Source organism: Aedes aegypti, chromosome 3 (assembly GCF_002204515.2).
Source record: "Aedes aegypti strain LVP_AGWG chromosome 3, AaegL5.0 Primary Assembly, whole genome shotgun sequence".
In the NCBI taxonomy this organism is placed as follows: Eukaryota; Metazoa; Arthropoda; class Insecta; order Diptera; family Culicidae; genus Aedes; species Aedes aegypti.
The window spans coordinates 276,375,078-276,400,947 of NC_035109.1; the positions used below are offsets into that span (position 1 = coordinate 276,375,078).

The 25,870-nt window shown below is 34.6% G+C and overlaps 2 long non-coding RNA genes and 1 other non-coding gene across 3 annotated transcripts; 1 reads left to right on the top strand and 2 right to left on the bottom strand.

Annotated features, from left to right (window-relative positions):
• Positions 1-11,755: 11,755 nt before the first annotated feature.
• On the top strand, positions 11,756-14,982 carry LOC110678660. Its single transcript, XR_002501813.1, has 2 exons — positions 11,756-11,857; positions 14,789-14,982. It is a non-coding gene; the product is annotated as an uncharacterized LOC110678660 (long non-coding RNA).
• Positions 14,983-18,527: 3,545 nt separating this feature from the next.
• On the bottom strand, positions 18,528-18,599 carry Trnav-aac. Its single transcript has one exon. It is a non-coding gene; the product is annotated as a tRNA-Val (tRNA).
• A 4,092-nt stretch (positions 18,600-22,691) lies between these two features.
• On the bottom strand, positions 22,692-23,439 carry LOC110678991. Its single transcript, XR_002502115.1, has 2 exons — positions 23,037-23,439; positions 22,692-22,958 (listed from the first exon to the last, which is right to left on the bottom strand). It is a non-coding gene; the product is annotated as an uncharacterized LOC110678991 (long non-coding RNA).
• Positions 23,440-25,870: the final 2,431 nt, after the last annotated feature.

A 25,870-nucleotide genomic window follows, 5' to 3' on the forward strand; every position in this document is an offset into this window, starting at 1 on the left:
AATTGGCTTGTTTAGGCGTATTCAGACTTTTTTTTGTATATTCTGAATCTACGTTATAGTTTGAATCAGAATCCAAGAATTTTCCATGCCCTAGAACTATTTTAAACTGTTTAAATAAATTGTGATGTAGTTAGAAAAATATGATCTTCCGAATAAGCTTCAAAACACTGTAAATATTTAATCACCAAACAACCCAATTCTTTGAGAAATGCTGGGCGAAATCAATTTGAACATTTGGTAGGAATTTTCTAACGAGATCTTTATGAAAAACTGGAAAAATATTTTTTCAAACAATGTTTCAAAGGAATTTCCGCCCTTCCTTGATTTCAATTTAGATATCAATGAAAACGGTTTGAGATTAAAAATTGGGTGTAACGAAGCTCAAACGATTCTTATATCAGATTTATTACTTTCTGTCATTTAAGGTGAAGATGAATCGAAGCCAAAGTTCAAATTTTCAAGAACACGGATCTGGAGAACCAAACATCCGTTTGAGCTGAAAACTTAATCGATTGGTCACTAGCTGGTGGTGACCAATCGATTAGGTTTTCAGCTCAAACAAATGTTTGGTTCTCCAGATCCGTGCTCTTGAAAATTTGAACTTTGGCTTCGATTTACCTTCACCTTAATCATTGGCCTTTGAATAAATAACCATTAATCAATGATTATTAATCAAAATTATGATTAAATGGCATCTCCCTAAGGCACCGTCCACAAATCACGTAATGCTCGAAGGAGGAGGGCTTCGTGAACAGCGAGGAACTATTAACAGAAATACCATCTACTAGGGAAAAAAGACTTATTTTCAATTTTCATACAAAGTATACAGAAATCTTATGAACGGCTAAAAACCTAGGTTGAATTTTGGTGATCTGCCCCTATAAACAGAAATTCCTCATGTAGAATGGTACCACTCACATGCTTCCAACCGGGTTTTCGAATTCGGATCAACTACAACTGAGCAAGACGGTGCTTCTTACATGGAGGAAATATTTAAGGGTCTTTTTTAACTCGTATGGTAATGTCCTTGGATACAAATCAAAGCCATTCTGTGCTTGGTTGGATTTGGAACTTCCTTGGGCATAAACTATAATTCTCGCGTTCAGTATCATAAGGGCGTAACTGCAATGATCGATTTCTCTTAATCGATTTTGTCTTTAGCAAATTACTCGGCTGGGCAACTGACATGTTAAATCGAAAAATGTTACCAATATCGATTGACTTTTGTGTAGTAGTCCAAAGAGAGAATCGACGAAGAGACATCGATCACTGCAGATACGCCTATATGATACTAAACGCAAGAATTGTTCTTGTCACACGATATAAGAAATGCAAAATGTATTTATACATTAAAAAGCAATGTTGTAAAATTTGTTAAATTTTGTTCAATGATTGATTGATGATTGATTAAATGTTTGACTTATGATTAAGATTATGATTACTGAATAAAATTAGCGATCTTTATGATTATGATTAGTGATTAATGATTAAAACATAATATTGCAATGATTATGATTAGTGATTAATGATTAATTCTTGATTTGTTGTGATTAATGATTAACATTTTTGATTAATCTTAATCATTAATCATGATTAAATTAATGATTAATCATTAACGCTCTGGTTTTATCGGTCAAACCATTTACATGTTCAATAACGCAAAAATGATCATTTTCGACACCCACCCACTCATTCGTAATTCCTTAAGCAGTATGAAATTTGTGAATGGGTCCAAACTGTAAATATAGTTTTAGAAAAACAGCCATGACGAAAAGAACAAAGCTTCCGCAAATACAAGGCACCCTATTCAATCGTATTGTATAAAGCCGATGTTGAAACTGAAATAACAAGTATTTAAATACTATTCTTACAAAATTTCTTCTGGCAGTCCCTCTATATTTTGAATTACTATTGAAGAAACTGGAGAGGGCTTCCTTTTTTTGTGAGATTGTTTATCATTTCAGAATATTTATTAATTTTTTACTTAGAGTGTTGACAAATTTGCTGAATATTTAAAAATATTTAGTTTGGAACCTCCAACTAATAAATATTATATTTTTTGTCAATTACTTGATAAATGTAACGCTATTTGAAATCATTTTGAAAGCAATTTAAGGTAAAGATGCATCGAGGCTAAACCTCAAATTTTTAAGAGCACAAATCAAGAGATTCAGACAGCGATTTGAGCTGAAAACTCAATCGATTGGTCACACACTGGTGGAGACCATTCGATCAAATTTTCAGCTTGAACGGCTGTTTGGTTCTCTAGATTTGTGCTCTTGAAAATTTGAGGTTGGGCTTCGATGCATCTTAACCTTATAAAAAGTGTAAGCTAATGAGTTTTGATTTTTTGTTAGTTTCTTTATTAGTATCATTTTATACGTCACATTTATTCCTTATATCTAGATGCAGTGCCGGATTTGGGCGTCGGGGGGCCCGGGTCAGATCTATTGACGGGAGCCCTTAGCACAAAATGAGTGGGAACGCTAAGCATAGGAAAATTAAGTATTGTGAAAATAGAATATCCGGAAACTCCAAACAATTTTAATATGTATTACTCGAATTTGACTGTACCCATATCACTCCGTGAATATTGCATAAAATAAATCCTCTGTATAAAATACTTGAAAAATCGCATATAGCACATGATTAGATTAATTTTTGACTGAATCGTTCTCAACCAAGTTCAATGGATGTTCCACTTGAAATCAAGACTTATGATTAATTGAGACTTGGATAACAATAGCAAATATTACATTCATATTTTTTTCTATTATACTGCAGATATTTCCAATAAATGCGATTAAACGACAGTCAATATTGAAGCAATAAGTAAATTGTTTAACTATTTTATTTTATTGTGTAGAAATTTACTGACTTCCTACATTTAATGTTAAAAATGATCCTATCGCGTTTGTATTGAACAGTATGCTTTGAAATGCTCAATTTGATTTTCATAACAGGAAAGGAACACACGATTGTCTAACTTTAATAGTCAGATATTTTACTAGTACTAGTGGACAAGGAGCAATTGCTTTTAAGAAGCACATAGGTTTCACTCTCGGTCAACTAACAACTTCCAGAATTAGCTAGTATGAGCTTTTTCCAAGGCTCATGTCCTAGTCCCTTGCTTTATAATTTCAATGTTCCAGATATTCACAAAAGTTTTGAAGAACTATGCACGCTTCGACAAATTGCAGATGATGCTATAGTTTCTGTAATTATTTAATTTCTGTAGATTTTGTTCAAATTTATGGTATATTTGAAGCACAAAGCCATGAAAATATTCAAACAATATCAGAAAAAATCTGTCACAAATGGAAAAAAGGCCAGTAAAATATGAAAATATCGAATTTCTGGTATAATTTCAGGTGTGTTTGATAGAATAGTAATTTCAGTATCCCGATGGTAAAATCAAGAAAATGTATGAATTAGCGAGTATCTTTATCTTATCAAGATCATTCCAGGACATAGAGCACTGTTATTTTGACAATATCGGTTAAGAAAGCTGTATATTAACCCGAGAAGAGTATTAATCGGGGGGCCCGGGGCATTTGCCCCCTCGGCACCCCCCCAAATCAGGGCCTGTCTAGAAGTTCTGTGTTAGGCAACATATTACATTTAATCCGCCGTAGAAATTCACCATATGAAATTGAACACGTCGTTGATTTTTTTTTAAAATAGTTCAAACTAGTTTTACCAAATTAGAATAATAGTGTTGCCTAATACAGACTTCTGGAAATGATATACGATACATGGAAGCTCTGGAAGGATTTAAACATTATTCTACTGTTTATTATGTTATTTATATTTCAGTATGTTTAAAACTCCCTGGATTTAAGATTATATTATCCAAGGAGTGGTGTTTTTTTTCATATTTAATTATATTATAATTTATTCCAAAACTTTTTGAATCAATTATAAATAAAAATGTGTTTAGCCAAATAAAACATAGAATAACGAATACAAAACATGGTTTCTATAAAGGTCGTTCTACTACAACAAACCTTTTGGAATTTGTAAATTACACTTTGAATGCAATGGATAGAGGTAACCACGTCGAAGCACTTTACACCGATTTTAGTAAGGCATTTGACAGACTAGACATTCCTATGTTGATTTTCAAGCTCAATAAAATGGGAATTGCGATGAGACTCCTCAACTGGATTGAATCTTATTTAACAGATCGCCAGCAAATAGTTAGATTTGAGGGAAAATTGTCTAAACCTGTTCACGTTACATCAGGAGTTCCCCAAGGTTCGCATTTAGGTCCATTGTTATTTATATTATTTGTTAACGATATTTCATATGTGCTTAAACATCTTAAAATTCTTATTTATGCCGACGATATGAAACTTTATATGGAAATCAATAGCAACAAAGACAGGGACATTTATCTGAAAAAAATAAGTATATTTGATGTATGGTGTAGCAAAAGCTTACTTCAATTAAACGTCAAAAAATGTAATTTAATCACATATAGCAGAAAACGGAATACACAACAGATTACTGTCTCATTAGGAAATCAAATTGTTCAAAAGTGCGATAAGATTAGAGATTTAGGTGTCATATTAGATTCTAAACTTACCTTCACTGATCATTATAATACGATTATCCATAAAGCTACCAATATGTTGAGCTTTATTAAGCGTTTTAGCTACAATTTTCGGGATCCATATACGATTAAAACCTTGTACATTGCTTATGTAAGATAAGTTCTAGAATATTGTAGTATTGTGTGGTCCCCACATATAAAAACACATGGTGATAAAATCGAATCAATTCCTTAAGATATGATACAACATAGAATTAAGCAAACATGTAGTCTACTATTGATTGACGAAAATAAATAAATATTATATTGAAATTTTAATCAGAAAACATTTTAAAATGACTTCCAGCACTTGAGAGATGAAAGGGGGTTGTACGAAACTGTGACAGGGCATGAATTAGGTATTGGAAAATGCGTGACAGGACAGAGGAGGAGCAAGGTCTAGAAATTCCGAAAAACAATAGCTGTCATTTTTTTTTTAATTTTCCCTCATTGTATATTGTAACAGCACAGAGCAAATGTTTAAAACAGCATAATAATTTATATGTTTAAGTTTACAATGGAACAATGTTTTGAAATTATAATTACCATTAATTTATTAATACAGCCATTAATAAACGAAGTTATAACTATTGGAGGTTTCCAGCACAGTGAGATCTGTAGCAACTAGGGCGACTTGTTTCATTTTCGGCAGCTTTGTTCTCTTCTCCATGAGTGACTTTCTAGAGTTATGAGCACAGACAAACAAACGTAGCACTTAGTACGAAGAGCATTAAATTTACGCCCAATTTACACCATAATCCTTTGCTGAGCATGTTGCACGAAACACTGTTACACATCCTTATTGGGATAAAATCTGCTTTTCTGCTGTATATTTTGTGAGCACTTCATTGTTTATTATGTACCTGTAAATCGTGTGCCAAGCACGAAGATATAGATAAACATACTATTTGTAAGGCCTTTGGCCCTGGTATATATACCATGGTACAAGTTGTCAGAAAATTATTCCAAGGCTCTCTTGAGTGAAGACAATTATCAGTATTAAACTCATTTCAAGATAAGTGTACCATGGTACGTATACCACAAAAGTGTCATAAGTTTAAGGTTGATCAAACTTCAACCCTAATAAAATTTAAACCATAGCTGTGCAGTGCTGGTAGCGAGTCACTTTTTGGTGATATGGTTACTATTTTTGACCTGGTCAATGAAAAGTCACTATTTTCATCATAAAGTCCCTAAAGTCATTATTTTTACAAAACCTAACGCTTAAGTCACTACTTCCGTGATTTGAAGATAATTATATTTATATTAAGCTTTACAGCTACTATAGTCTTGTTTCACTGAAACAGCAAGACGTAACGATTTTCCTTAGTCGAAGGATAAACATTATTTTTAGACTTGATATCTAAAATTCAAGAAAAGGAAACATTCCTGGCGATTTGTCTGAAATTTGTTTGTCGAGGTTCAGGCGAAATTTTTGGTGAAAACACAGGTAAAATTTGAGGAATATGGTAAATTGCCTATTATTGCGCAGTTAAGGAAGCAGCTTCAGTAATTTGGCTGTCAAATGTGTCAGAACCCCTTAAACTTAAACTGAATTTCACTCAAAACCAGAAAATATAATTGGCAATCAGATTTTCCATCGAATTATGTGCTTTTTAATTGATTTGATATTCTTTTTTTTCACATTCACCCTTCCCAAAAACCTATTTTTGAAAACTTATTGAAACAGACTCAAGTTAGAAAAGTGAACAAACTTACTTTATCAATCATATGTGCTTTGCAGACGAAATTCTACATATTCCGCTCTAAACCAACTCGATTTTTCACTTTTGGAACGAATTTACAAAACGGCGTTAGTAAGATTTTCAACTTTCGCAACCTAACCATTACTTTTACCGCTCCGTTGTATGGAGAGACAAAGTGACTTAACCACGAATCAAAACAAAACACTACTTGAGTCAATTTTACACTGGTACAAAAACGTCGTAAGGCGGCGTCCATTTATTACGTAACGCTAAAATTGGAAATTTTTGACCCCCTCCCCCCCCCCCCTCCGTAACGCTTTTTGTATGAAAATTTTTAAATTTTTGTATGACCCGTAACGCTTCTGCCTACTCCCCCCTCCCCCTAGAGCGTTACGTAATTTGTGGATGCCGCCTAAGTACGTTGAACGCGAACTGATTGCATGCAAAATTTAAGTGATGTACACGGTGAAAAAACGTTAAACAGAGAATTCGTTTTAAAACAGTTTTAGAAGGCAGGTGGTGATTTTTCCTAATTGATTTTCTCAAAATCGTATGAAAGTTACTTACGTCGATTTTGAAAAGAAATCGAGTATTGTTGCACACTTCTAAAGCATTCGCATCCTATTATTGCATGTTTAACATAAATAATTAAAAGTCCATAAGAGTTTGTTTCAGCAATCACTCGAAGAATTTCTCGTAGTATTCCTCCAAAGATTTGGTCTGAAATTTCCTTTCAAGATTTGTCAAGGAATTTTTCTCAGGTTTTTTTTTCTGAAATTTCTCTCAGAACCCTTCCAGATTTTTCTCCAGTATTTGTTTCAAGAAAAAAAGATTTTCTGACTATATAAGATTTTACCAGTAATTTATCTCCAAGCCTTCCTTCAGCATTTCATGCTAAGATTGTTTTCCCGAATATACTCCTGAGGTTCTTCCATTACTTTTTCAAGATTCTTTCCAGAAATATGGCTAGTGATTGTATTTGTATTTCCTACGAAGGTTTTCCAAAAATTATATTCACGAGTTTTTTTTTCCCTAGGATTTCTTCTAATAACTTTGAAGGAATTCTTCCAGACATTAATCTAACAAAACTCAGTTTTCTCAGAGCTTTCTGCGATTTTTAACAGTACTTCCAGAAGTTTCTGGAGATACCATTAGAGAACATTGGAAGTACAGTAGAAAATTTCAGAAGAATCCTTGGAAAATCTCCTAGAAAAACTCATGGATGAATGCAGAGGCGCGTCCACGTTCGAAACCATGGGTAGGACAAATGTTGGCAAATATTTTGAGCACAGTGAGCTAAATAATATATTTTACCCTGGACTGGAAATTGAAAGTTACTATATTTGAGAGGCTCAAACGCAAAGAGACATTTTGGTCGGTTTGGAATTAAGTTGAGTTAAAAATCTACTATTTGCAAGTGAAATTATCAGTCAATTTTTCCACTCAACAGAAACAAAAATTGTTACAAGATGGACATGTTTTTCTTCTATACAATTTGTATAGAATGAAAAATTCCTGAAATAATTTTCAAGTAGATTTTATCAAAACTAGGTTTTTTCACTGACATCACTTTGCTTCTAACCTCCTCATTTTCATTTAGTGGTTATTTCCAAAGGAATTTCTCCACGAATTTCCTAGGGATTTTCTCCAATAATTTTGTTTGGAACGTTTTAAGAATTTAACAATTTCTCCAAAGATTATTTCAGAAATCATCTGTAATCATCCAAATATTTTGTGAGCAGAAAGTGCTTATTCCTCCAAGATTTTAACCAGCAATTCATTCAACGATTTTCTTGGGACATCTTCCAAGATTCCACATCTTCTAAAATTCAATCAATAACTTCTCCAGAAATTTCTAGGGTTTCCCTTTAAAATTGCCTTTAGAAATTTATAGAAGAAAACCAGGGATTTCTCTAAAGATAACTTCAGCAATTACTCCAGAGATTCTTTCTACAATTCCTCCAGTAATTATTTGAGAAAGTTTTTTTTTCATGTATTCTTTCATTATGTGTCTCCTGGGAAATGCCAAGGATTTTTTTTCTGAATAAGCTAATACAATCGAAAAAAATCAATCGAGTCTCGGAATAGTATTTTGCAGGATTTTTTCAGAAATTTTTCGAAAAACTCTGAACAGAATATCTATGGAAATTTGTGCAGGAATTACTGAAAAAAATTGCTGTAATATAAACTGGTGTGAAAACTTAAATAAATTAAAGCATGGTAATTTTTAGAGAAACTAAAAAAAAACTGCGGGGTGTGGAGTGGATGAAATGATGACAAAATTCCTAAAACAAAATAGATTTGTTCGAAGCATTGAGGGGTGGCAAATTTTGATTTTTGGGAGAAACTGTGGATGAATTCTTGAAGAAATCCACATGAACAGGCGAAAGAATTCTTGCAGTGTTTCTTAAGAAAACACCGTTCTCAAAAATCTGAGACATTTTTTTTTTCAAGAGCCTGTTGAACTCTTTATGGTCTCTGAAGGTTTCTTCGGAGTTTCTATAATTTTGCAGCAGGATGCAAGGCAAGCACCATTTTGGTTAAAATAAATACTTTAGAGACCCTCAAAAATAGAGACTTTTCAAAAACTTGCATTAAAATAGAGACCAAGTCTCTGTAAAGAACCCTAGTCCTGTCTTTAGGATCATTCATTGAATCAACTTTTGTTATCATTAGGGTCAGTGTTCCCTTAGTAGACAGTCCCCTCTATAGTCGCACTAGTGGCTTTTTACGGCCGTTTTTGCTATAAATCATTTCAAAATATTTTTTGAGCTGAAGGTCAGGAGCTATTTATTTATGTACCATTGATACACAGCTTGATTTTGTTCAAAAAATGATCGAAATAATTAGTTTTGCTTAAAATTTGAGATCTTATGCGCCTATAGTAAACCTATTGTTCCTATAGTAGCACTACTGAGAGAAACTATTTTTTATTATACGAAATAGTTGAAGAATTAAGAACTTTTTTGAATTAAGCTTTTGATCTACACTTTAAAGGAAAAATATAGAAGTTTTGTGAAAACACGGTTTGGATTTGTATTTGCCAACGCCGTGATGCTAGTGCTACTATAGATACAGATGATGCAAATATCAAGACGCTAGCATTAGCGTAGTACATGTCCTACCTGTCCTACCCACTGCCCGCGCCACTGGAAGAATGAATACCTGGATGAACTCCTGGAGGAATCCCTTGTGAAACTTCTGAATGTCCTGAAAGAAAACCTGGAGGAATTTTCAGGAACTCTCAAAGAAGAAAATCCCTGGAGAGACTCTTGGAGAAGTCCATAGATGAGATCTTGAAGAAATATCTGGAGCCCTGTAGAAATCCCTGGAGAAACTTCTAGAGGAATCCAAGAAGGATCGCCCGGAGGAACCCTAGGAGAAAACACTGAAAAAAACCCTGGAGACCCTTCTGAAGAAATCCCTTAATGAACTCATACAGGAATCACAGAAGAAACTTCTAGAGGAATCTTTGGACACATTCCTTGCGTCCTGGAGATTCTTGAAAGAAATCACGGAGAATCTTCTAGAGGAACTCCCTTGTCTTAGAGGAATCTCTAAAGAAACTCCTAGAGTTATTACTGAAGAATCTCATGGAGGCCTTGAGAAATCCTTGGAAAAGTGCCTGGTGAAATCCCTGGATGAACGCCAGTAGAATTCTCTGTGAGAACTTCATGAGGAATATAAGAAAAAAAAACTCCTGAAGAGACTCCTAGAGACCTGGAGGAACTCCTAGAGGAATTCCTCAAACAATTCTTACAGGATCCCTGAATGGGCTTTCGGGGGAATTCTTGAAAAAACTCTTGAACACTGCTCCGAAAGCACTTCAAGGGGATTCCCTGAAAAAAAAAAAAACTCCTAGGGGATCTCGGATCTCTATGAGCAATCTCCTGGCGTGCTAAACAATTCCTGAAAAAACTCAACGAACTCCTGCTGGACCCGCTGGAGTAGTTTCTGGAGGAATCTTCGTAGAATCTTTTTATGGAATCCGTGGAGAAATATCTGGAAGCATTCCTGCAGGATCCCTGAAGGAATTGATGAAGGAACTCCCGTAATAATCACGGGAGGAAATTTTGGAGGAATTCCTTGAAAAAAAAATACACCTGAAGGAATCCCTAAATTAATCTCTACAGACACTCCTGAATGTCAGGAGGAACTTCTGGATGAATCGCTTAGAGGTTTGGAGGAATCCCTGAACGAACTCCTGGAGAAATCCCTGAAAGAATCCGTGGAAAACATCTGAAGGAATCTTTGAAAGAATTCTTAAAGAGACTCCTTAAGAAATGTCAGGATCAGCTCCTGGCAAAATCTCTGGATGAACTCCTTGAGGAATTCTTTGAGAAACTCATGGAGCTCTGGAGGAATCCCTGAAAGAACTCCAGAAGAAATCCTAGGATGAGCCTTTGAAGAAATCCTTAGATGAACTCCTGGAGAAATCCCTGGAAAAACTACTGAAGGAATTCCTTGAAGATTCCTGTGAGAATTCAATCAGAATTTCCTCCAGACAGTTTTTGAAACATTCCTAAATCCAGGGATTCTTCCAGAAGTGTATCCTAATGGGAAGTATGCACTCCAACAGAAAAGTAATCGCCTATCTCGATGCATGGTAAATTTCTTGCAAGAAATGCTTTAGAAAAGCATTTTTTTTATCACATAATGCAGTTGAAAAGAAATGTCAATTCAAATGGAGCTCACTGTAAAAAAATTCTTGAGCATTTCTTCCGCAGATTTTTTTACTTTTCTTGAGCGGAATAGCATACCTAGCTGAAAGGAATTTTTCAGAGATTCCACCAGAAATTCCTCTTGAGATTTAAAAGGAATTCTTCTCGTTGTTTTTCAACAAACTGCTCTTCTGCCCATAACTGCATGAGAGTAACTTTTGAATTTGTCTATTTGGAGATAATACCGCTGTAACCCTCAGCGTAAGTACATTTGGCCGCCATAATAAAATTTACAAGTTTGTTCTGGAAATTAAAAAAAAGTCCTTTTTCCGCACTATGAAATGTAGCAACATAACAGTCACACTGGGAATGTGGACGGTCTTCATTAGGAATTTGTACAGAAGTTACTTTAGTTTTTTTTCGGAAATATCAGAGATATTCCTGGAATAATTCCTGGATGAATTGTTTGAAAAAATCTTAAAAGGAATTGTTGGAATCTCAAAGAAACCCATAACAAAAATTCCATAGGAAGAAAACAGAAATTCTTCTATAAAATCAGTAAACAGTAATCTTTGAAATGATATTTGAAAAAGAATTACTCCAAAAAAATCTTGGAAGAAATCCTAGGAACATCGACGGATTTTAGATTTGTTTATGAAGTTAATGGAGGATTTCCTGAAGAAATTCCTGATGTTAAATTTGTGGAATTTTAACTAAAAGCTTTCTTTTCTTTGTATGACAGGTACGAAGAGACTCTATGCCCTGGGAAGTCAAAAAATTACCACCACGAAAAGATCCTGGACCGACTGGGAATCGAGCCCAGTTACCATCCGCATGGCTTTGCCTGGCAGCTGGGACATCATGACTAATCTAAAGAAGAATCTCAATTCTTAAAGGTAGCTTGAATCAAAATCTTGAAGGAATTTCTAGGGAGCTCTGTAAAAATACTAAATGAGCACCTTAAGAAATCTTCGAAGTAATATCTGAAAAAATATAGAGCAGATACCTGAGTTAATTTCTGTAAAATTTCTGAGATGTCAGAAGGAATTCATAAAAAACTCTTGGAAACATCTTCAGAGAAATGTCTGGTCAAATTAACAGATAAATATTTATAAGAACATTTATATCTACTTTTTTTGGTTTCTGCTCATTTATTCGATTCTTGTATGCTCTCGATTTGGTCATTTTTTCAAAGCATGTTTTTATTTTCTTATTGTAAAAACACTTAGTCACTTAGACACTAAAAAGGAATTCTCTGAAGAATTCCTGTACAAATTTTATGGATTTCTGGAATGTATTCTCGCAGGATTTATACAACAGCTTCTTATAAATTTATAAAAGCGTTAAGTAATTTCGTAAGATTTAAAAAAAATAGTATACTATAGGAAATGCAAAAAATACAATCAAGAATTCGTGGAACAACTCTTGTAAATTTTGAACAGAAACTTTTGAATAAAATTCCATAAAAAATCAGGACTCTTTGAATCTATCCTTTTGGAATCCCCAAGACAATTTCGAGGATCATCTTCAAATTCTTGGAATTACGTCCTCACTGGGGCAGAACAAGTTTTTCAACTCAGTGGTCAATGCGCACTTCCACAGTTATTAACTGAGAGATTTTTTTGCCAAAGTTAGAGATAGTCAAAGATAGTCAAAGAAATTTCCATTATGAAATGATCCTAGACTCATCAGTAATCGAACCCAGACACCTTCAGTATGGCTTTGCTTTGTAGCCGAGGACTCTAACCACTGAAAGGTAAAAACAAATCATTGAAATCTTGAAAAAAAAAACTCAAATAAAATTTTCAGCGCTTTTGTAACGAACGCAGAGAAAACTTCACAAGGAATTTTATAAGTTACTAAAGGAGAAATTCATATATGAGTGTTAGGATTCAAGTAATAACTCCAGAAGCTATTTCCTAATAAATATCAAAAGTAGCCTATGGAGCAATTTCGTAAGAAACATTAAGATAAAACTTACAATAAACCTTTGAACAAATTTATCAGAAGATTTGTAGTAACACCAGAAGGAACCCTGGGAATTTAAAGAAAAAAAACTTGTTGAAGTTTATAAGCAGTTCTACATCGAGCTTCAGGAAATCTGAATGTGTGTGTAAATAGAAAAATGAAGGATTGCGAAAATCCCTTATCAATTTTCCAAGCGAATATTCAAGAGAAACTTCTTGAGTACTTCATAAGGAACTCTTAAAAGAATTCCAGAAGGTTATTTCTAATAAACTTCAAGAAGAAATCTTAAAGAAACTTAAAGCTTAAAGAATACATAACTACAAAATCATGTCTTAAGACTTCCCAAAATGATCTTCTACAGAAAGAAACTGGAGCAACAACAGAAATGCAAATTAATAAAAAAATATATGCAGTGAATTCGTGAAATTTCCTCATGGAGGAATTGATAAGAAGCTACTGATGGAACATCTGGAAGGAATTTTGAAAAAATTGCAAGCAGAACTTGAAAGTAAATATTGGAGAAAAAAATTAGGGAATTCCAAAATGCCAGAAATAATTTCTTAAGTAATTTTTAAAAAGCTCATGACAAAAATCGGAAGGATCTCCCAAAAAAACATAGTTCTCAAAGAAATCCAAAAACAAAACATTTGCAATAAATACAACAAAAACTTCAGGAATACTTTCATAAGGTACTTCTCGGGGAAATTTATCAAGATCTCTGGAACAAACTTGGAAAGGAACTTCTCAAATAATTACAGAAGGAATAGGAAGAGGAGAGTTCTAATTTCATTGATTCATAGAGGTATACATTTCTGAATCAGTATAACCACAGTATCTGTATTTTGTAATAGCCTCTGAAGATTAGGAGTTGTCCATAAACCACGCGGTCATATTTTTTTTTTTGATTTTCAAACAACAAACCATGTTTCTTTTTCTGATGAGAAGTAATAATGTTTGAAATTATTTTAATAATTTATTTTAAAACCGACACATAATTTGACCACTGTCTTTTACACGAGTTCTGTAACTCGACCTCTCCCCAAAATCGATAAAACGAGTAGTTCTTCCAAACTTGCATACTTTGATTCCTCTGTATGTCGATACCTTTCTTACTCGATGTTCTTTAAATCGATACTATTTCAGTTTCGTAACAAGTTATCCTCTCTAACTCGATATTTTTATGAAAAGTTTCAGATCTTATCCAATGTGTAATAAATTCCATAAATCTGAACATTATGATTATGATGATATTATTAATAATAATATGATGGTTGATTACCTTTTTCAGGGCTACAAAATTGAAATTTTTTGAAGTTTGTTCTAGAAGTGTCACGTAAATAAATGTGTTTAAATTTTACTATTTTTTGTGGTAACATTACTTTTATCGATGCGTTTTGTCAAAATAATGTCAAGTTCGAAAATTGGAAATATATTTTTTTTATCTCTATACCACCCTAACTCAATGGTCCCATAAATATAGAGTTAGAAAAAAATACTGTATTATGTGAATCACTTAATATAATCATTTGAACATGAAGAAGAATCTGCTATAGAATTATCGAAGCACCTTGCTAGTGAAATAAGCTTGAAAACCTTGCAATTTCTACAGGACGACCAGCAGAGAAATTCCTTTGTGAAATGCTTGCAATAATTTCTAAACGAGGAATCTAGAAATTATAGAAGATCTTGAAAATTAACATTCCTGTTAAATATTTGAATAGAACTTTCGTTTAACATAACAATACTTTCTCGAATATTTACCATCATATCGATCTTTTAATCTAGAATACTAAAATTCTAGATATGTACCCAAGTATGTACCAATATAATATTTTCTTCAATATTTTCTTTTCTTTTAGATCGGTACGAAAAACATGAACGAGCTCCATGAATCAATTTGCTGAGGGAATCTAAATACATCATCGAGTGCATTCAGGCTTGCATTTGGAATGGTCCACTGCGGTTCCTCGGATTTGTCAATTGAAAGTTGTTCAATACAACAACAAAAATTTATTAAACGATGTAATAAAAAAAAACTTGATGATTCAAATGATTTAAATGTAATATTATTCTATTCGAAACATATTTTATCTTTTCATCATCAAATTTTGTTCAATGGTTGATTAAATTGCTTTGATTAATTTATTAATTCAATCTGCATTGGTATCACTCGATTTCAAATCATAAATATGACATAAAATCTAAAAAGGATAGAAAAGCAATTTTATCAACCATTGAGCAAAATTTGTGATCGCTTTTTTCTCTTAAATCGCTTAGATTACATACTGCTTATATTACATCGCATCGATTACATCGTATTATGTACGTTGAAACTATTACATCGGAAAAATTACATTGGTCGCATTTATTACACCAGTAGGCCGCGAGTACGTCGGGCTGTGTAATATAACACGATCAAGGGAATGACTTGGTTGCAGCGGTTTCGATGTAATATTCAACAACTTTTTTTGCTGTGTAGGGCAAACCTCGGCAAGGGATCGCCGTATACTGTACGCAGTATAGGCAGCGCGCGCAAACAATAGAGATAGAAAACTTTTATATCCGTTATTTAAGGTGAAACATCTCGGAATCCAAAGATGGCCGGCACAATGGCCGACTTCTCCCCCTACTCACGTTTTCGAAGGCACAAAACTGGAGAAAAAGTTGGCAAACGTTCCTGATCTTCTTATTTTAAGCTTTCTGCTAGTGCACAAAGCCAAAATAAAAAATGCACTGTTGTGGGATGCTTTATCCGCGAGATTTGTGCCTTTGAAATTTTAGTGCAATCTTAGAAGTTGATTCCAAACTGTTTCACCTTAAGTTATTAAAGAAATTATTTTAACTAAGATCAACTGTCGGATGGTATAAATAAGGGAACTAGATGTTACTCGTATGTAAGTTAACAGTAAAAGAGATCGAGCCTCTGCTCGCAGCTTCCTTTATTCGGACTCACAAAAATCTCAACAATAGTACATGTGTTTGTGTGTACAACTAATATTCGATGTTGCAATTGCAACCTATCGTTTTAAGGGGAGCATACACCACCAAAAACTATAGAGAACGGATGTCGCTGGTGCTCCCTTTGTTATTGAAAAATGGTGCAGTTTTTGAAAAATGTGTCTATAATTCAAATAAGTTGGTTTATTTTGCACACGTTCTGTTGAGAAGTGCTTCGTTGAAGCCCAAGCAGAAAAATTGTTTTATCGTCGTTGAAGTGTTTAGTTTTTTTTAGTTTGCACGTGTTTGTGAAATGAGCATACTGATTGAAGTAGAGTTTCGGATGGTGAAACGGCTGGTTTCAGAAAAAATGCGTCTATAGCAGAAATAAGCTCTGCATGCATTCTGCTGGGCAGTTATAGTTAAAGCCCAAGTAGAAGGTGAAGATGCAACGACGCCGGACCTCAGATTTTCGGGAGCACGAGTCTAGAGGGCCGGACAGCGGATTGGACCGGGGGCTGGATCGATTGATCACTCGCTGGTGGTGACCAATCGGTCAAGTTTACAGCTTGAGCCGCTGATTTGTGCTCTTGAGGGTTTGTTTTTGTTTTTGCGTCGTTTTTGCACGCGTTCTGAGTGCAATCGAGTTCAGGTTTTCGCGTTGCCAGAGTGAAATTTTGATTTTGGGAAATGAGCAGGATCCAAAGATGGCCATCACAATGGCCGACTTGTGCTCCTACTCATGTTTTCAAACACACTAAACTGGAGAAATAGTACGCAAACGTTCCTGATCTTCTTATTTTAAGCTTTCTGATTGTGCACAAAGCCAAAATAAAAAGTGCACTGTTTTTAGATGCTTCCTTCGCGAGATTTGATGTTTCAGTGCAATCTTGGAAGTGTTATTCAAAACTGTTACACCTTAAGGGGAAGATAAATCGAAGCCAAACTTCAAATTTTCAAGGGCACAAATCTGGAGAACCGAACACCCGTTTGAGCTGAAAACTTAATCGATTGGTCACCCCCAGCTAGTGATCAATCGATTAAGTTTTCAGCTTAAACGGATATTGGTTCTCCAGATTTGTGCTCTTGAAGATTTGAGATTAACCTTAAACCTTAAAGTAGCTTACAGCTGCTCAATCAAGGATGGATGATCAATTTGGTGAGCTCGTTTCATGCTTTTATTTTAAATGTAGGGGAAGTGGTGGCAAAATGAACAGGGGTGGTAAAATGAAAATCATGCCATTTGCCGAGAAAAAACAAATTTGATTGAATTTTTATCACGCACGGACGATTTAGAGCATAAATCGGTGTGTTTGGGTTGATACGGAGGTCAATTGAAGTGAAAATAACAACGAAAGCTAAGATTTTAGAAAACAGACAGAAACGCGTTTTTTGCAGTCGAGTCTAGTACACGTATAGGCCTTTTCATGTGACAGGTCCGTCTATGCATTTGTGTACATCGGTAGAGGACCGGTGCTAACACGGGCCTGTTATTTTCATAGAAGAACTGTCAAAGAGCTTCTGGATCAGCTGGTAGAAAACGTCATGTGAAAAGGCCTATAGTACTAAATTCAGGTTTTCATTAGTAATCCTTTATGAGAGAGATTCGGGGAAGCTGACATTTCTGTCAAAGTGTGAGCCAATCGAGCAGCGAGAACTGTCAAAGCGTGAGCCAAACGAACATACGTTATGTTTGTTTTGAATTTTTCTTGAGGAGTAATGTAATCCTCTTGAAATTATTTCGGTTAAAGTTGTTTTGCATAGAGCAAACACATGAAATATTTTATGTTTTTGTGTTTTTGTCAATACAATATTTAGTTGGTGATTTTTTCTGCTGCTAGTTAGTTTAAAAATGTATTTTTAAGATCTAGAACGGAACAAAATGCACTTTTTAGCAATGAGGAAGTCATGTCCGTGTTATAATAATATTCTCGACGCCGAGCAAACTCAGCACTGATGGTCTGTTGCCAAATCATTCCATTTTACTTCCGCTTATCTCTTTATAAAGGATCACTAGTTTTCATCTACTCATTTCATGAATTTCTCATCGAATCCCTTTCATTTCTCAGGAGATTTATTTTAATTAAATGCATGTAAACGTTTGTCCAGAGATACATCTGCACGAGAAAAAATCCTGTGGTAAAAATTACTATTTTAGCTGACCATGCCCGTTCTTAAAACTACCATGGAATTTCAGAACAAATTACTATGTTTATGGTACATTCTACCATATCACTAGTACATTTGACAGAAATAATTTCTATAAATCAGATTTCGAAAACAGAAATAGTAAAATCAAGCGCATTTGTGGTCTGTTCAAAATTGTCGTTGTGAGCGCTTTAGTTAACCCCCTAAAATGGAAGTTTTTACCACACATTTGTTTGCGTGTGAGAACACATCTAAGAGTTCAATTAGAGTGTCCTTCTTGGATCATTTCAGAATTAACATTAGCAACTTCTTCAGTAATATAAATACATAAGCTAAATCCTAACAGTAATTTTATCAGAAGCTTCTGCTTCCATCATTCTTCCAGAAATTCCATTGGATCATGGAAAAATATACATCATAAATTCACAGGGATATCATTGGATATATTTTAAATTAACTCATTACGTGTGGTAAAGATGGATAAATTATGGGTGAAGTAATGAAAAAACCCACGTGCTCAGCTAGGATTTTATCCTAGGACTCTTGTATGTTAGACGAGCGCTTTACCAACTAAGCTACCGAGCAACTTGGTGACCCAATAACTTAGAAGGTTACAAGTCTCGAATTCAAATCCCCACAGATCACGCAGACCCTTCTTTTCATAACCCATATCCATCTTTCTCATGTATACTACACACGCAAGCAGAGCGAGTGCGATTTGTTTATTGTTCAAACTGTTTGCCTATCATACCTACTGGATATAGATTTGAAGGAATCGCTGCAAATATAAAACGAAAAATGTGTATATTTATTAGGGACATTGTTCAAAATTCCTCAGGAGAATTGGTTTGTTAAGGAGTATCGAGTCTATTGCATATTCTGATTCTACGTTAAAAGAGCCAGAATCCAAAAAGTTTCAACATTTTCCGTGCCCGGAACTATTTTCAAAACCCGATTGAAATTAGTATGGATACCACATTTGAATCACCCCTCGGTGAATTTTACTACGGGACGAACTGTAATTATGTAAATTGAAATGTCATTGAGATTGAAATATTTATTAATCATTTATAATATCAAAATCTAAATATTAAAGCGCAATAAAATAGTGTTATAATTAGAAAAATGTACTCTTTCGATCAAGCTACAAAAAAATAACTTTTTAAGCTAAACAACCCAATTGCAGGAAACAATTTTAGATGAAACTATTCTTAAAACTTTGACGGAATTGTTAATAATGTTGATCGCTCTCGCTCCGCAGTCGGCGTCATCATAGCAGGCTATTTTTCATCCAGGCAATGAAGCGTGTGCAGAGTAGCCCATTCATCTACGCATAGTAAACAGCCCAATACGATTGTCATGGCTAAAGTAGGCACCGTGAAGCTAGACTGTGGCGCGCTTTGTGGAAAGAAGAATGAATCATCACCCTGCTATTCAATGTATATTTAGTGTGCTTATCATATCCCTCACCGAGCAGGAACACTGCCTCGGTGGGAGAAATAAATCGTCAACAGTAGTAAACAGCGTGTTCTTTCTCGTCACCCGGAGTCCAATCGGATTAATATAAAACACACACTGAGACGGAATTCAACTCAATTTTGGGTTGTTTCAATGCAATTCCGTAGTTGAGCCCAATAACTCAATTTTGGCTAAATTTCCAAGGTCCCCACTAGGTAGTTTGGCTTTAATTCCATTAGAAAAATATACTCAATTTTGGGTTGATTTAACGCAAAATTGAGTTCTTTCGACCCCGCGTTGAAAATGTATCCCATTGGTCACCACCAGCAAACAAGTAATTTGATTGATTTTCAACGCGAACTATTGTCAGATTCTCCAGTCTTGTGCTCTTGAAAATTCAAAGTTTGGCTTCATTATACAATCACCTTAAGCAAAACTAAATATCCATATTAATATGATTTTCTACCTGAGCCAACTTCCAGGGAATTTTTTTTTTTAATATGAATCATAAAGATTGCTAAAATAAATCAAACAACATCTCTTGTATAGCCATATGAATATTAACATAAATCAGTCTCTTAAGGTGAAACATCTCACTGTTGTTGGATGCTTTCTTCGCGAGATTTGTGCCTTTGAAGTTTCAGTGCAATCTTGGAAGTTGATTCCAAACTGTGTCACCTTAAGCAGAGGTCGAAACAGTACTTTAATATTTTTTATGGAAAATGTAATAATTTGCTACACGCATGATAGGTTTCTAAATTAACTGCTACAAAATTGTGACTATTGTAAAAGTCTTTCTTTGCGGAAGTTTATCGTCCAAATTGTTCCCTGTATCGGGAACATGTATTTTTTGTGATTAATTACTGTAGTTTCATGTTTTAGAGTAGTGTTTGATCCTTCGACCTTGACGCTTGCTCCTACGGGGCGGCGATGAGGGCAAGATCTCGGGTCGCGCGCCTGAGTGCTTTTATATTGCCGAGTGGAGCTGAAAGAGGATTGTTGCTGCTCAGTCAAGGATGACGGATCAATTGGTGAGCTCGTTTCATTTCTAATTTCTATTTACATTTACAACTATTTCTAATCTATAAAATGAGTATGACTGCACATTTAATCGTAAATATGATTTTTCAACAAACTATGAATGGTTCGTCACTGTGAGTGTCGACATAAACTCTGATTCATGAATTATTATTAAAAAATTTACCTAAAATTTTACCTTTATTTTTGTAATTAAAAAAAAACTTTGAATGGTTCGAGACCACAAGTGTAGACTTGTGAAAGGTTCACTCTATTCAACCATCTTTGGATAGTTTGTCACTGTAAGTGTCGGCATAAGAATAAGAGTGTTAGGAATGTTACATTTAGGTATTTGTTCAACAAACTTTGAATGGTTCGTCACCTCAAGTGTCGGCATAATTTTCCTCTACGTAAAAATTGTTCATATCAAACGAAAATATAATATTTACATATAATCATGTTTATATCTCACAAATAATTATTTATGATGGTCTAATCGCTTATCAAAGCGAATCCTGTGACCCAACGATTATGGCCAATCCCAGCCGAACTTCTAGTTGATTCTTTGTGCATTTTCACTGACTTCGATCAATCACGGAATGGCAACCACTGATATGTGTAGTCAGTCTAAGCTAAGCTAAGCTAAGCTAAGCTAAGCTTAATTACTGTAGTTTCATGTTTTATACAAATCAATGATTCAATACATTTTGGGGCACAAACATTTGACAATTCTGGGAACAATATTTTAATCAACCCAACATATTGATAAAATACGAAAAAAATCTAGAACGTTTGTCAATTCTTATTGCACTTTGAAACAACGGATTTTTTTTTCAAGGTAAAGATTGAAGCCTTGAAGTTTTCAAATGACAATCACCTATTTCTGTATGTCTAGTTTTGAAAAGGAAAAAAATATAATTTGAATAGTATTCTGTCAAAGCTTTAATTTTTTTTTATAATATAAAAACTAAATGCATGGAACTTAATCCATTTTATGAGAAATCATCAATTTATGTCCATCATTATTAAGAATTAGGCTTTAACATACAAGTAATGCATGTAGATCTTCCTTAAGGTGAAGATGAATCGAAGCCAAAGTTCAAATTTCCAAGAGCACGGAGCTGAAGAACCAAACATCCGTTTGAGCTGAAAACCTAATCGATTGGTCACCACCAGCTAGTGATCAATCGATTAAGTTTTCAGCTTAAACAGATGTTTGGTTCTTAAGATCCGTGCTCTTGAAAATTTGAACTTTGGCTTCGATTCATCTTCACCTTAATGATTAAGTTTGTCATGAGTCATTGTTTCCAATCAATTCAAAATAGCGTATCTTTCAAAAGATTAGCGATTGAGGCGGAATTAAAAAGTACAATACCCAAATACACTTATTTGATTTCTTTAAGAAGTACTCGTTTAAGTTCATGAGAAAAAGTATTACCTCGACATTTGTGGGGCCCTTTCTCATTTTAAACCACCATCAGTTGTAGCTATACAGTAATGCTAGGATGTAAGTACACCGTTTATATGCAGAAATTGTAGCTTCAGTACCGTTCTGATTCAAATACCAGACAGCTTCAAATTCCGGACACTCGACTTTGTAAGATGATTGATACCAATTGAGCAGAGTGTTACGTTTGTTTGTCTGTGGATGAGTGTTTCCTTAACTAGCAAGGAATTGGGATAGGTACACATTTCTAGACGATGGACTATTTTCCAAAGGTTACAAGAAAATGTACTATCGTTGAGAAAGTTGAATAAAACAATTTAAACGTTAGCGTAGGAGAAGTTTTTCACTATTACAAATAATGTTGTTTAAAGCTAAGTATGCTGTTCCGCTCAAGAAAAGTAAAAATTTCTGCGCAAGAAATGGTCAAGAAATTGTCTACAGTGAGCTCCATTTGAATTGACATTTCTTTTGTACTGCGATCAAAGAAAAATGCTTTTCTTGAGCATTTCTCGCAAGAAATTTCCCACGCATCGAGATAGGCGATTACTTTTCTGTTGAAGTGCATACTTCGCTTAAATCGTTAATTTGCAACTTGTTGCACGAGCAACTAATTCCAATTTGAAGTATTTTTGTGCACCCCTAACGCAAAGATAAATAATACACCACCTATTTTACTTCCGTAAATATTGCGTAGACAGGCGTTGGCTTATTTTTTGCACAAGGACACAATTTCCGCATATTACAAACAGGACACATTTTTTTCGTTACATTTTATTTTTTCTACATTTAAAATAAATTCCAATCACAAAATAAGCTCTGGCACAAGTCATTAGGAAGCAATAAAATACACTTTAGCATAAACCGCAAGTATCACTCATCCTCCATCCACTAACATGGCATCGTATCGTATCTAATCTAGGGCGAAATGTTCATTGAAATGACTTTGGTTATTGGTGCGGTCGATGTCTCACTCAATCACTCATCGGTCACGGTATATCACTGACTTATCATTCGGCCAAATTCTACGAATACATAAAGGTTGAATTATTATAGTTCAGTAATGTAAATTTCAATTATGCACAAAAAAGATAAGCGCTTACTTGTTAGCGTATTGACTATTATGAATACACCTTTGGTGATAATATAGATTGTGGCCGCCGGTAGTTTCACTAAAATTGTAAGCTGGTCGATCAACGATCGGGCTGGACGGGTGACCACATCCAACATTGTCAGCTTTCACGTGTGCGGTTGTGCCTCAGTAGGACTATACTGCTATATCCCGGCTGTGGATGCGGGACTGTGCTTGAACTTGAACTATAGGCGGCAGTGGTGATTGACTAACTAGTATGTCATACTGTGGGCACCAAACCGTCTTATTTGACACTGGATAAAATAGAACCAGCCCACAAATGGGGATTGACCTTCGCCGTAAAAGGTTTTGATAAGCGATAATGCGGGTGCTGAGCTCAGTTTGGAAGGTGATAGCAAACTGAATCGTAATCTTACTTTTTCAAGATTCGATATCTGCTGTAATGTACTGCGTTGCAAAAATATTGCTTTGGGGTTTTAATGTAATGGATCGGTAATCAACTGAAAGCTTTTCGTGGTTCTGAAAACCATGGATTAGGGGGCTTGTATTTGTTCGACTGCCATAGGATTTGGTGTATGGAAAACGTTCATAAATATTATGAAACAAAATATACCGACTATCAATCGTTTCGGATCAGATATTTGAATTAAACTAGAAACTAGTTAAGCAAGAGCATGGACAGAGATGACCGTAGATTTCGTCGTTGCTACTCCGTGGTTGAACAGAACAAACAAAGTTGCACAAAGATTCAATGAATGGGGCTTGGGATTAGCTCACCATTCTCAATGTGCACAAATCGAGAGATCAAAATTAAAAAGCCAATAAGGGCTCCGGCCACGTCCTTAGGGTCATCAGAGAAGAGAAAGAATGTTAATTAGACAACTATTGTTACTAGTTACCATCGAGGGATCCCGAACATTTTTTTATTTTTTATTTCTATTCTTTAGAGTACATTACATTATATTTTAATGTAATCATTGTGAAATAAAATAAAATAATATAATAATAACAATAATAATAATAACAAAATAAATAAATATTAGGTTATATTTTGTAAAAAAAAAACAAAACTGTCCTATGTGATTTTGAGGATTTAATTAGCCATAGTACACGTTTTTGATTGGTCGACTGTTCGACACTTATCAGTACTGTGGAAGTGTATTGAGCCGAACACTGTTTCCTTTCATGGTTAGAATACATTAAATTTCTTCTTCTTTTTCTTCTTCTGTCTGGCATTACACCTCTGCTGGGATATAGCTTGCTTCCCAGCTTAGAGTTCGTCGAGCACTTAGTTATTAATTGATAGTTTTCCATGACAATCAATCATTAGTGCACACGCTATGTCTAAACCAGCAGATTATGCAAATCGAATGTACCTCGCTAGAGTTCAGTATTTGGTCTATAATTTCATAATCGTTAGGTTACAAAATATTCTATCGGTGAAATATTTTCCATACATTTTGTATGGGCTGAAATGTGTAGGAAAACGTGATTTGCATTAATTTACATAGTCTGTATATGAAAAAATAGCTAAAAAGTGGAAAAAATCAAAATTTCACCGATGGAATATTTTATACCTACCGCTTATAAAAATATTACCCAATTACTGAACTATAGCGAAAAAAAATCCGAGGTACATTCGATTTGCATATTCTGCTGGTTTAGACATAGCGTGTGCATTTGTATTTTGTGTATAGGAACCAATGAACCATATGAGTGCGATCTTGTCAGGTTATTTTTGTACTGGAATGAGTTGTCTGCGAATTCCCCCGGAAATCGTCTTACACGATAAAACAAAGACCCAAAACGATAATTTTAGTAACAAAGGTTTTTTTTATAAATTACTGTCTGTATTGGTTTATTATGTGGTTCATAAAAAGTAGAATTGATCAACATTACAAAAGCGAAAGGAAAAGGAATATGCCTAAACGCCCTATACCCCAAGCCTTAGAAAAAACTTCAAAATTCCTCATTATTGAGGCACCCTAGAGCAAGTGACAATCCTAGGACTTTTTTTAATAGTATTGAAATGATTTTGATGTTTTCAATTTAGAATTTCAAAATTTAACAAGAATGTAGTGGAAGGCATTTCCTGTTCAATCAAGCTTTAAAAATAATTTCATCGTGAAAGTGGTTTTCTGAAAAATACAACAGCAATATTACAATCTTCACAATTACTGCAGTAATAGAGTCCTAAAGTCCTGTCCTAATTTTAGTACAAAACGCTAGAGCTTATGCCAGAAACACGTGTTTACTGAATTTTTGAAAGCTTTTCGTTGGTTTACTGCCAAAAACTTTTTTTTCTGATTTATGAGACTTTGTCAAACCCCTTGTTATAAACTCAAATTTAGGGTGTATTTTGTTTTCCTTGTCCCTTCTAAAATGTCAAATAGGAACCACTCCAGTTTTAAAAAGTTGAGCGCCTGTGGCGTTTTTGTCTTCTTAGTGAATGTCAAACAAAATCAAAAGTGTCAAGGTTCAAATTTGGACCAATTTATTAAATTGAATTTTAATTTTGATATAGCTGTTATATGAACAGCGGTTATATGGGGGCCTTTCTTAGCCGAGTGGTTAGAGTCCGCGGCTACAAAGAAAAGCCATGCTGAAGGTAGACACGGACGTCAAAATGTTTCACTCGCGTTTTTTTCTGCTGATGTTGATAATTGGTTTTTGCAATTTCTCATCGTAGGAATAGGCTGTATTCCAGCACGCCAATCAATCATGAAACGGCTTACTTTCCTGCACTGAAGCACGGTAGACAGAAGAAGGTAGGCTATTCCCACGTGTAAACAACGATTTTCCATCAAAACATGTGTCGTCATTCCTATCGTCAAGCATGAGCCC